The 9,641-nt window shown below is 40.0% G+C and overlaps 1 non-coding gene across 1 annotated transcript; it reads left to right on the top strand.

Moving 5' to 3' along the window:
* Nucleotides 1–8,822: 8,822 nt before the first annotated feature.
* On the top strand, nucleotides 8,823–8,929 carry LOC119470310. Its single transcript, XR_005199196.1, has one exon. It is a non-coding gene; the product is annotated as a U6 spliceosomal RNA (small nuclear RNA).
* Nucleotides 8,930–9,641: the final 712 nt, after the last annotated feature.

Here is a 9,641-nt window from a genome sequence, read left to right on the forward strand (position 1 = left end):
AACAATAGCATCCTCTTAGTCTCTTCTCAGGTATCATTAATAACTTGGAAGCTAACTTTAGTGCTCTAATATGGAAGAGTGACTTGCATAGACACTCCCAGTCCAGGACTAGACCAGCACTAGGATGGCCTTTGGGGCACTGAGATGGAGTTGGGACAGGGTCGGGGCTGCGTTCACATTGTCTTTGCTACCACTACCTCCAACCAAGCAGCTGGAAATGCAGCATCTGAGAGAATCAGCGTTTCTTGGTCCTGCTCAAGTTTCCATGGGGCTTCCATGTCCCCGGGTAGGAAATGAAAAGGCCCAATGTGGAGATGTCATATGTAAGAGTGACTTTGGAAAAAGGAAGCTGGGAGTTACTTCAAATGAATTTCAACTACTGTGGAGTTGATTACAGAGTTTATGATTGTAGATACGTAGAGGTGGAACTAGAAAGAATGAACTGGTATTGCTCCAAGAATGATGTTAAGAAACTAGTGACAACTCCTGGCCAGGCACGGTGGCTTGCACCTGTAATACCAGCAGCCGGGCCGAGGCCGGCTGATCATCTGAGGTCAGGAGTTTGAGTACAGCCTGACCAACATGGAGAAACCCTGTATACAAAATTAGCTGGGTATGGCGGTGCACGCCTGTAATCCTAGCTACTTGGGAGGCTGAGGCAGGAGAATTGCATGAACCCAGGAGGTGGAGGTTGCAGTGAGCCAAGATTGCACCATTGCACTCCAGCCTGGGCAACAAGAGTGAAACTCTGTCTAAAACTAAAACAAAAACAGAAACAAAAACAAAACTAGCAATAGCTCCTAATAATAAATGTGATTTGCCACAAGAGGATGTGACATGCTGCTTACAGTACTATCCCCATCCCCCTGCACACACCTTGTACCCCTTAATCAACTTTATTACTTATTTTAAAACATACTGTCCACCCTAGTCAGAATGGTCACCTTATTATGTATAGCACATACTTGCATCCCTGCCCCACCCTGATGGCTTCCTTACAGGTAATGCCTCTTCCAAGACCTGTCTAAGAGTAGTACATCCCTCAAGGCCCAGCTTACACTTCCTTTTTCTATGCAAGGCTGTTCTTGAATGCCTGCACTGAATGTCATAAATCGTGCATTTTAGCACTTAATTATACACAGTAAACACTCTTTCTTTTGCAGGCCTGTGACCCTTTCCATGGGTACAAGTCATTTGTCATCTGCAGCTTTGCACTATTAGTTTCTGTTTTATGTCCATTAGTCATTCAATAAACATTCACTGAATATCTGTTTGAGTTCAGGCACTGTGCCTGGACCCAGTAATGGAAGAAGAGCAAGGCATTGTGTCTGGTCTCAACAAGATCTTGTGTTATAGAGGAAACAGATGCTAATAGCATCCTCTGATTTAGTGTGTGCCTTAAGAGAGGTATGAAGTGATTGCTTTAGGAATCTTACAGGAGGGAACACCAAACTACAACAGAAAAGGCTTCACGGGAACTAGGCTGGATTTTATAGGATGGATTGAAATATTCCAGGCAGAGGAGGAAAGTTATTTCAGGAAGAGGGATCAAGAGGTGTAGAGACAGAGTTGTTGGGGGGCATAATGCCATTGGTGACTGGTGAACTGAGTTATGAGGGTTAAGCATATGCTGCATAGATATGGTTTGGACAGTAAAAGGAACGATCATAGCGATAGCCTGGGGTTGGCTGGCCAGGGTCCCTCTCTGCTATGTGGAGTTAAGAAGTGTGTACATTTTGCTTAAGAGTTCTGAAATTTGTAAGAGAAGTGACAGAGACTTATTTGATAGGAAGAGAGTTCTGGTACATCTACGGATTAGGGAACAGAGAGGACAGAGACTGGAGGCAGGGAAGCCAGTTAAGAGTGTGATTTGTAGCTGTGAGATGCTGAGGAAAAGGCCAAAGTCTGAAAAATAGAAAAAGAGAAGAACAGCCTTCTGTAGCTATGATAATAAGTTCAGTTAAATTGTACTTGCTAGAAGGAGAAGTCCAGTAGGTAACTAGAAATAAGAATATTATCTTAAGAGACAAGTCTCTGCCTTAGGTGGAGAACTGGGAGCCACTGGTCATTGAAGCCATGGCCATAGAGGGTAGATAAAATTACTTTAGAAAGAGTAAATAGACAGAAGAGAAGGCTGAGTGGACAGATGAGCAATACAGGAAAGGAATGGATAATTAGTAACAAGATCTCAGAACTGGAGGACATGGCCGGCAGTAACCACATAAAAGGAGTTTTTCCAAATGAGATGGGCCATATTTGAAGACAGGTGAGAGTCTATGAACTGGGTACTAGGCCTAAGCAATGTGAAGGTAGGAACTATTCCATTTTACATTTTTATCCTTTATTGTTCATACAACATTGCCTTATACATAATAGGTCCATAATAAATGTATGCTGATTTGTAACAGTTTACATTTTGTATGTAAAACTCTCCTGTTTTTCCTTCTTATGCTTCATCTGTTTCTTCCCGGTGCTAATGCCTACTAGGTTTATTCTATAACATTTACTTCTTAAACAATTATTGTTGAATAGTTTCATGTTTTGGATTTCTTGGCTCTTGGGGGATGGGCCCCTAGACACTTGCTCTTTAAAATGTGGCCCACAGAGTAGCAGCATGAGCATCCCATGGGGGCTGCCTTAGTGTGCAGAATGGTGGGCCCTACCCTAGGCCTGTGGAGCCAGAATCTGTGTTATGACAAGATTCCCAAGTGATCTTCATGCATCTTGCAGTTTGGGAAGCACTGTTCTGTAGACATCTTTTGAAATTCTTTCCTTTTTGGAACTCTTTATTTTCACAGTGTTTACTTCATCGGCACGTCATTGTGGCTCCTGCAGAGTCATTTTGGTATTTCCAGGAGCTATTGCTCCTCTACGAAGTTTGATCTGTCACATTTTGTAAAACAGCAAGCGTGGCTGAGTTCATGCTACTGAGATTCTTCATGTCCATATGAAAAAAATCTATAATATATTCATTTTATAATTACACAAAGAAAACCAATGCTGATATTTTTTTGTAAATCATGTTGCAAAGGACTCCAAGGGTTTGTGTTTGGTATAACTTAGAAATTGTCAGTTGTGTGTCTGCTTTATTGCTGTTTTCTCTCCCACTGACATGTAATTTGCAAAACCACACGTTCTACCTTTATGATGTAAAGAGTGCATGAAAAGCAGGAGAGAAAGGAAAAGTCTTCCTGAAGAGTTCAGTTTCAAACAGAAGAGGATGCAAAAATATTGGGGGAGACAAATCTAAGAATGCATGCACCTTCTGGTCTCATTGCTTTTTATGTAAGAGCATTTGGCTTTGTTTCCAGTGGACACTGAGACTGCCAGGTTTTTGCTTATTCAATTGACTTTTATTGTTTTGATTCAAGCTTTTAAAATATTTGCAACCTAAGAAGAGCTTATGTAATTCTGGGTACTGATAGATGAGTGTAAAGATCTTTTGAAAACAGTTTGTTAGAAATGATAGATTAAATGTCTTACTCTCATTTTATTCTTTCTTTTGAGACTTTGTTTTAGATTATCACTATATGAAAAATAACTCCTGCACTTACTTTTAAGAAATTGGAGAAAATTGAATTTTTTTCAAAGTCATTGCATAGGATTCTAGGAACCAACAGAAATCCATTTGTAGATGTACCTTGCCAGTGCCCAACATAGCTGGCCTTTTTACTTTATTGGTATCATTTGCTTTCAAAAAGGAGCAGAATTTCTTCTTATTGTATTAAAATTTGTCTTGAAAGTAAAAGCAAATTATGCTGAGCATAGGATTTCAAACCTGAGTGAAAAACATCTGAAGGCTGGGTGTTCATCTTTCTAACAAGCTTACCAGATGGATGGGAAGTAGTGTTTGCTGTGTATTTCCTCAACATATCAATATGTGAGGATGTGGTACAAAATATGGTTTTCCTGCAAATGAGCAAAACCATGCCAGAGGAGGATAAGCAATGTGTTTGTATTCTGAAAGAACTTTAGAAATTAGAAGGCCACTATTGACTTGAAACCTGCCCAGTGCTTTTTACTCGTCAAAATCTTGGAACTGATGCGATCGGGGTTGAAAAGATGCAATTGTTTCTGCTATTCATCTAACTATTTTGAGATCACTTAAAGGGCTCTTTCAGTCAAGAAACACAAGGACAACTGAAAAGCTATCTGCATTCATGGCCTTTGAATTATTAAAAAAAAAAAAAAAAAAAAAGAAAGTGTAAATTTAGGCCACTAAAAGAAGCTGTGCGTGTCAAGAGATTTTTCCAGCATTTTAGTGTGTATGTTATGACCAGTGACCTTTCTTTGGCTGTCAATCAGTTAAGAATTAGGCCACAGTCATGGTTTAATGGTCAACTGGCCATTATTTGAGAACAGTTATGGAATTAGTCATAGCAGCGATGCAGTGATTTCTGATCATGGGATGTATTCGGAAGGGGGAAATGGCCAATCGGCTTATAGGATCCTAGGAACTGTCTATCTTTTTCAGGATAAGTAAAACTGTCTTGGCTTTTGTTTTAAATTCTTAGTGCTAGTACAAAATCTTTATTCTTTCTTTGTTAATTATTGTTTCTCAGTGGCTCTTGTTCTTATGGTATTGATCATGGGTTGCTTACATTTCCCAGAAAAATAATAAAACGTTCTCCAAGCCAAGTGAAAGTTATCTCATCATCCCAAGGAGAATAATGAAGTGGCTCAAATGTTGAAAGATTCATGTTCTTATAGGTCAAAATTAGACATTTATAGTCACCATATTGCTACTAGTGACCTATAAAGGTTTAATCCTTGCCTAGGGCTGAGAAAACCAGATAACTTGGATGCTCATTGTAGTCTTGGTCATAAGTTTCCATCATCTTGCTGCCTCTGGGATGGAAGAGGATATATTCTAAGCCACTTAAACTGGGAGAATTGAATCAGTTCCTGAGTTGAGGGTGACTCCTTCAAACTGAGAGGTGGCATGTATGAAACTTTGCCCATGAGCTAGTGTTGGACTTAAGCTGATTTGCTGGGAAATTTGACACTGCAGCTGAATAGGGGGTCCCTTGGTTCCAGGCCCAGTGAGATCCCATTTTTCTAAACTGTAAATAGAACATTCCTCAAATATATTAAAGAATTAGAATATTCTTTGATTTCTCAAAGAGAGTTCATAGGATCATGTGATGCTATTGGAGTGGACAAGGCAAAGGCATCTGGTCTTTGCAAGGGTGTATTTTTTAAATTTTTAAAAATCTTTATTTATTTATTTATTTATTTATTTATTTAGAGCTGGAGTTTTGCTCTTGTTTGCCCAGGCTGGAGTGCAATGGTGTGATCTTGGTGTTACTGCAACATCTGCCTCCCAGGTTCAAATGATTCTCCTGCCTTACCCTTCCAAGTAGCTGGGATTACAGGCATGCACCCCCACACCCAGCCAATTTTATCTTTTTAGTAGGGAAGGGGTTTCACCATGTTGATCAGGCTGGTCTTGAACTCCTGACCTTAAGTGATCTACCTGCCTCAGCTTCCGAAAGTGCTGGGATTACAGGTGTGAGCCACTGCACCCTGTCTGCAAGGGTTTAAATATCTCAAAAAAACTTGTTTTATGGTTTCTGCTCTCTTCACTCTGTTAAATTATTATATATAAAACCATTGTTTTACAGAGGAATTTTATGAAGTAAACGCGAGGCTATATACTGTCATGGGTAGAAGATTGAATTATATATTAGAAGATCTGGGTTCTAGGCCTAGTTCTTTTCTTTGGTAGTGGTTCAGCTTGATAAGGTCACTTGACTGCTCTGACACTCATTTTTTGTTTGTATACTGGTGGTTCAATTAGTGGCTGTTATCTATGACCTTGCCCCTTGTTGTTTAAATAATGTAGCTTCTCTAACTTTGCTCTTGGGGAGTACAAAAAGGCTAACTGTTGAGATCAGTTCTTTTTTTTCAGGCAAAAGAATAAGAAGGACATTTTCAGTGCATTCTAAAATGTTTTGCTTAGAAAGCTGTATAATAAAACCCAGGGCAGGGAGAGGGTAGCTGTATCTTAAATGTGATAAGAATACAGTCATTATTTCACAAGAAATTGGGTCACAGTCATACAAACGGAAGAAGAAAAATTGTTGTGTGGACCAGACAGGTGGTCTTTGGAAAGAAATGAATCCATGTGCTGGCAAAGTGTGTTATTAGCTAGCTTAGAATAAAGCCAGCCATGACTAATGTAAAACCACCATGGTTTTCCCTGGATCAGAGCTCAATTGTACTTCTGGTGGAACTTCTTTTTAATGAAGCCAGCAGAATGAAGACAAAAGCCATGGACGTTTAGCAAATATGTGAAGCTGTGAAATTTACAAGATGAAAAAACAAACCAGGAGACTGGAATATGTACAGCTATCCAAGCTGGGGGAATAGCAAAGCCAGTCAATTCCTTTGGACTTTCTTCTTTCTGGACAGTAGTAGAGGCATACCTTATATGGCAGAAAGGAGGAGGCTAAGGACTTGTATTATACTAATTTCACCCAAAACTTCTAACTCATTCAGTCCATGGGTCCCTGATGTATGCCTCTCAGTGGGGACCACATTGTGAAGTGTAAAATACAAATGATATATAATTGGGCCATATGGTAACAGCAGAAAGTAACCAAGGGTTTTGTGCTCTTTTGTGACCTTAAAAAATAAACCACTGAACCTCTTCTTAAAAATATTAACAAGAAATTAATGCAATGGAGGTCCTCACCTTATTTCTGATCCTCAGGGAAAAGTTGTGTAATGGTTTGATACTTTTGTTTTGCTTCTGACCCGGAACCACATTCAGGCAAATTAATCCTAGTTTCTATACCATATCCTTAAAAGGAAAAGAGCAGGGAATGGAGTCAGGGCCAAGCTTGGGAAAGGAGCACTGGGGATGGGGTGGAGGATCTACTGAAGTTTGAATTATGTTCCTTTTACTCTGCATGTCACCATGTCCCTTAAGTCAAGAGGGACAGCTTTGCTGTTATTATCATCCTGGTCTACTGTCCTTGTTTCTGACTTCTGCTGGGAGACACAACTCAGTTGGGTGCCTCATTTGTATTTCCTTTTCCAGCTTTCTGGTCTACTTAACTCTTGGTTCTGGAGGTATTCTTAATTTCATCAATTCTTGCTGTATTCTTATAGCTCGCAATGATTGCCCCAGCCCATCTCTCAGGAAAGAGGGATTTGGACGTCTTCTGTGTTGTTGCATGGTCGCATCTCACCTGTCTAAGGTGAGATGGTACATGAAGATGTTGCTTTGGAACTAGATGGGTGAGTGTCCTCACAGACATGACAGCAGTGGCAGGTAGTACTACTGCTTCAGCATCAAAAGACCTCTTCGGCAATGGCTGCTTCAGAACGGCACAACTGATCAACCTGCTAGAATGACCACCACCACAAAATGAGAAAATAACCCTAAATTCAAAACTTACTGATATCCCTGCATATTAGAGTTCATGAAGATTAAATTAGGTTAGCACATAGTAGCACATTCAAAAATACGAGTTTCCTTCGTTTTCTCTAAAAGAGAAATGCTTTACAAATGCTTTTGAACTTTGAAATTGTGGGTGTCACAAATAGAAGTCAAGTCCAGACAGTAAGACTTTCAGGGGCATTTACCTGGCTCAGGGTAGGAAAAGTTTCCTCTGCTGTTGTCAGAGGAGGAATCCTGATGGTGGATGCTGTGAAATCCTAATGTAATTATTTTAACAGTGCTCTTACATATGGCTTGTGATACTCTTATTAAATATCTGTCGAGTATACAGTTACTGTCAGCACTGTTAATATGAATTCATTAAATATTAACCTTTAATCCAATTTTGTAGCTGAGTGGCACTGTTAGATACTTACTTATTTCTTCAAAGGTGGTAATTTCTATCAGCCCTCAGACAAGTATTAGTGGATGGAGCACAGGTGCAGGATTCCTGGCTCTGCCACATGTTCGAAGACCTAATCAGAAGACTGACTGGATGCCGATTTTTCCATCTAACAGCACTATATGCTCTACATAACTTGGAGTTTAGTGAGGATCAAGAGAGGTTGTAGAAATTAGAGTGCTGAGAAGGCAAAAAGCCTAATGGGGAAATAATCTGACAACTTAGTAATGACCTTTCTTTCAATATAGTTCCCATGCTTTGAATCAGTTTGGTCTTTCAAACTAACCTCTTTATTTAAAGTGCAGATATACCTCAGAAATATGGCAACTTTGATTTCAGAGCACTGCAATAAAGCAAATATCACAATAAAGCAAGTCATACAAATTTCTTTCTTTCCCAGTGCATATAAAAGTTATGTTTATACTATACAATAGTCTATTACGTGCGTAATGCCATTTTGTCTAAAAAACAACATACATACATTAATTAAAAAGTACTTTGTAGCTTAAAAAAGGCCGATGATCCCCTGAGCCTTTAGTGAGTCATGATATCTTCCTGGTGGAGGATCTTGCTTCAATGTTACTGGCTGCTGACTGATCAGGGCAGTGGTTGCTGAAGGTTGGGGTGGCTGTGGCAACTTTTCATTTCTTTTCTCTCTCTCTCAACAGACTCTCGCTCTGTAGCCCAGGCTAGAGTGCAGTGGTGCGATCTTGGCTCACTGCAACCTTTGCCTCCCAGGTTCAAGTGATTCTCCTGCCTCAGCCTCCCGAGTAGCTGGGAGGCACATATCACCATGCCCAGCTAAGTTTCGTATTTTTAGTAGAGACAGGGTTTTACCATGTTGGCCAGGCTGGTCTTGAACTCCCGACCTCAAGTAATCCGCTCACCTCAGCCTCCCAAAGTGCTGGGATTACAGGTGTGAGCCGCCATGCCCAGCCTTGCTGCGGCAATTTCTTAAAATAAGACAACACAGTGCTTGCTTTGGTAGCACATATACTAAAATTGGAACAATGCAGAGAAGATTAACATGGTCCCTGCACAAGGATGTCATGCAAATTCATGAAGCATCCCACAGTTTTTTAAAAAAAGACAACAATAAAGTTTTCTGTATTGATTGACTCTAATACATTCCTTTTGTGATTTCACAAAAGGAATGTAGCATACAATACTGTTTCATAGCATTTTACCCACAGTAGAACTTTTTTCAGAATTGGAGTTAATCCTCTCAAAGCCTGCTGCTGCTTTATCGACTAAGTCTGGGGAGGGTTCCAAATCCTTTGTTGTCATTTCAGCAATGTTCACAACATCTTCACCAGGAGTAGATCCATCCCAAGAAACCATAAGAGACATGTGCTCATCTATAAGAGACAACATCTCATCAATTAATGTTTTATCGTAACATTGCAGCAATTCAGTCACATCTTTAGGCTCCACTTCTCTCGCTCATTGTACCACATCTGCAGTTAGTTTATTGAAGCCTTGAACCCCTCAAAGTCATCCATGAGGGTTGGAATTAACGTCTTCCAAGCTCCTGTTAATGTTGATATTTGACCCTCTCCCAAGAATCACAAATGTCCTTACTGGCATCTAGAATGGTGAATCCTTTCCAGGAGGTTTACCATTTATTTTGCCCAGATCCACCAGAGGAATCACTATCTTGGGCAGCTAGAGCCTTATGAAATGCATTTCTTAATTAATAAAACTTGAATGTCAAAATTATTCCTTGATCCCTGAGCTGCAGAATAGCATTTGTGTCAGCAGGCATGAAAACAACATTAATCTCCTTATACA

Source organism: Cebus imitator, unplaced genomic scaffold, assembly GCF_001604975.1.
Source record: "Cebus imitator isolate Cc_AM_T3 unplaced genomic scaffold, Cebus_imitator-1.0 Scaffold27, whole genome shotgun sequence".
In the NCBI taxonomy this organism is placed as follows: domain Eukaryota; kingdom Metazoa; phylum Chordata; class Mammalia; order Primates; family Cebidae; genus Cebus; species Cebus imitator.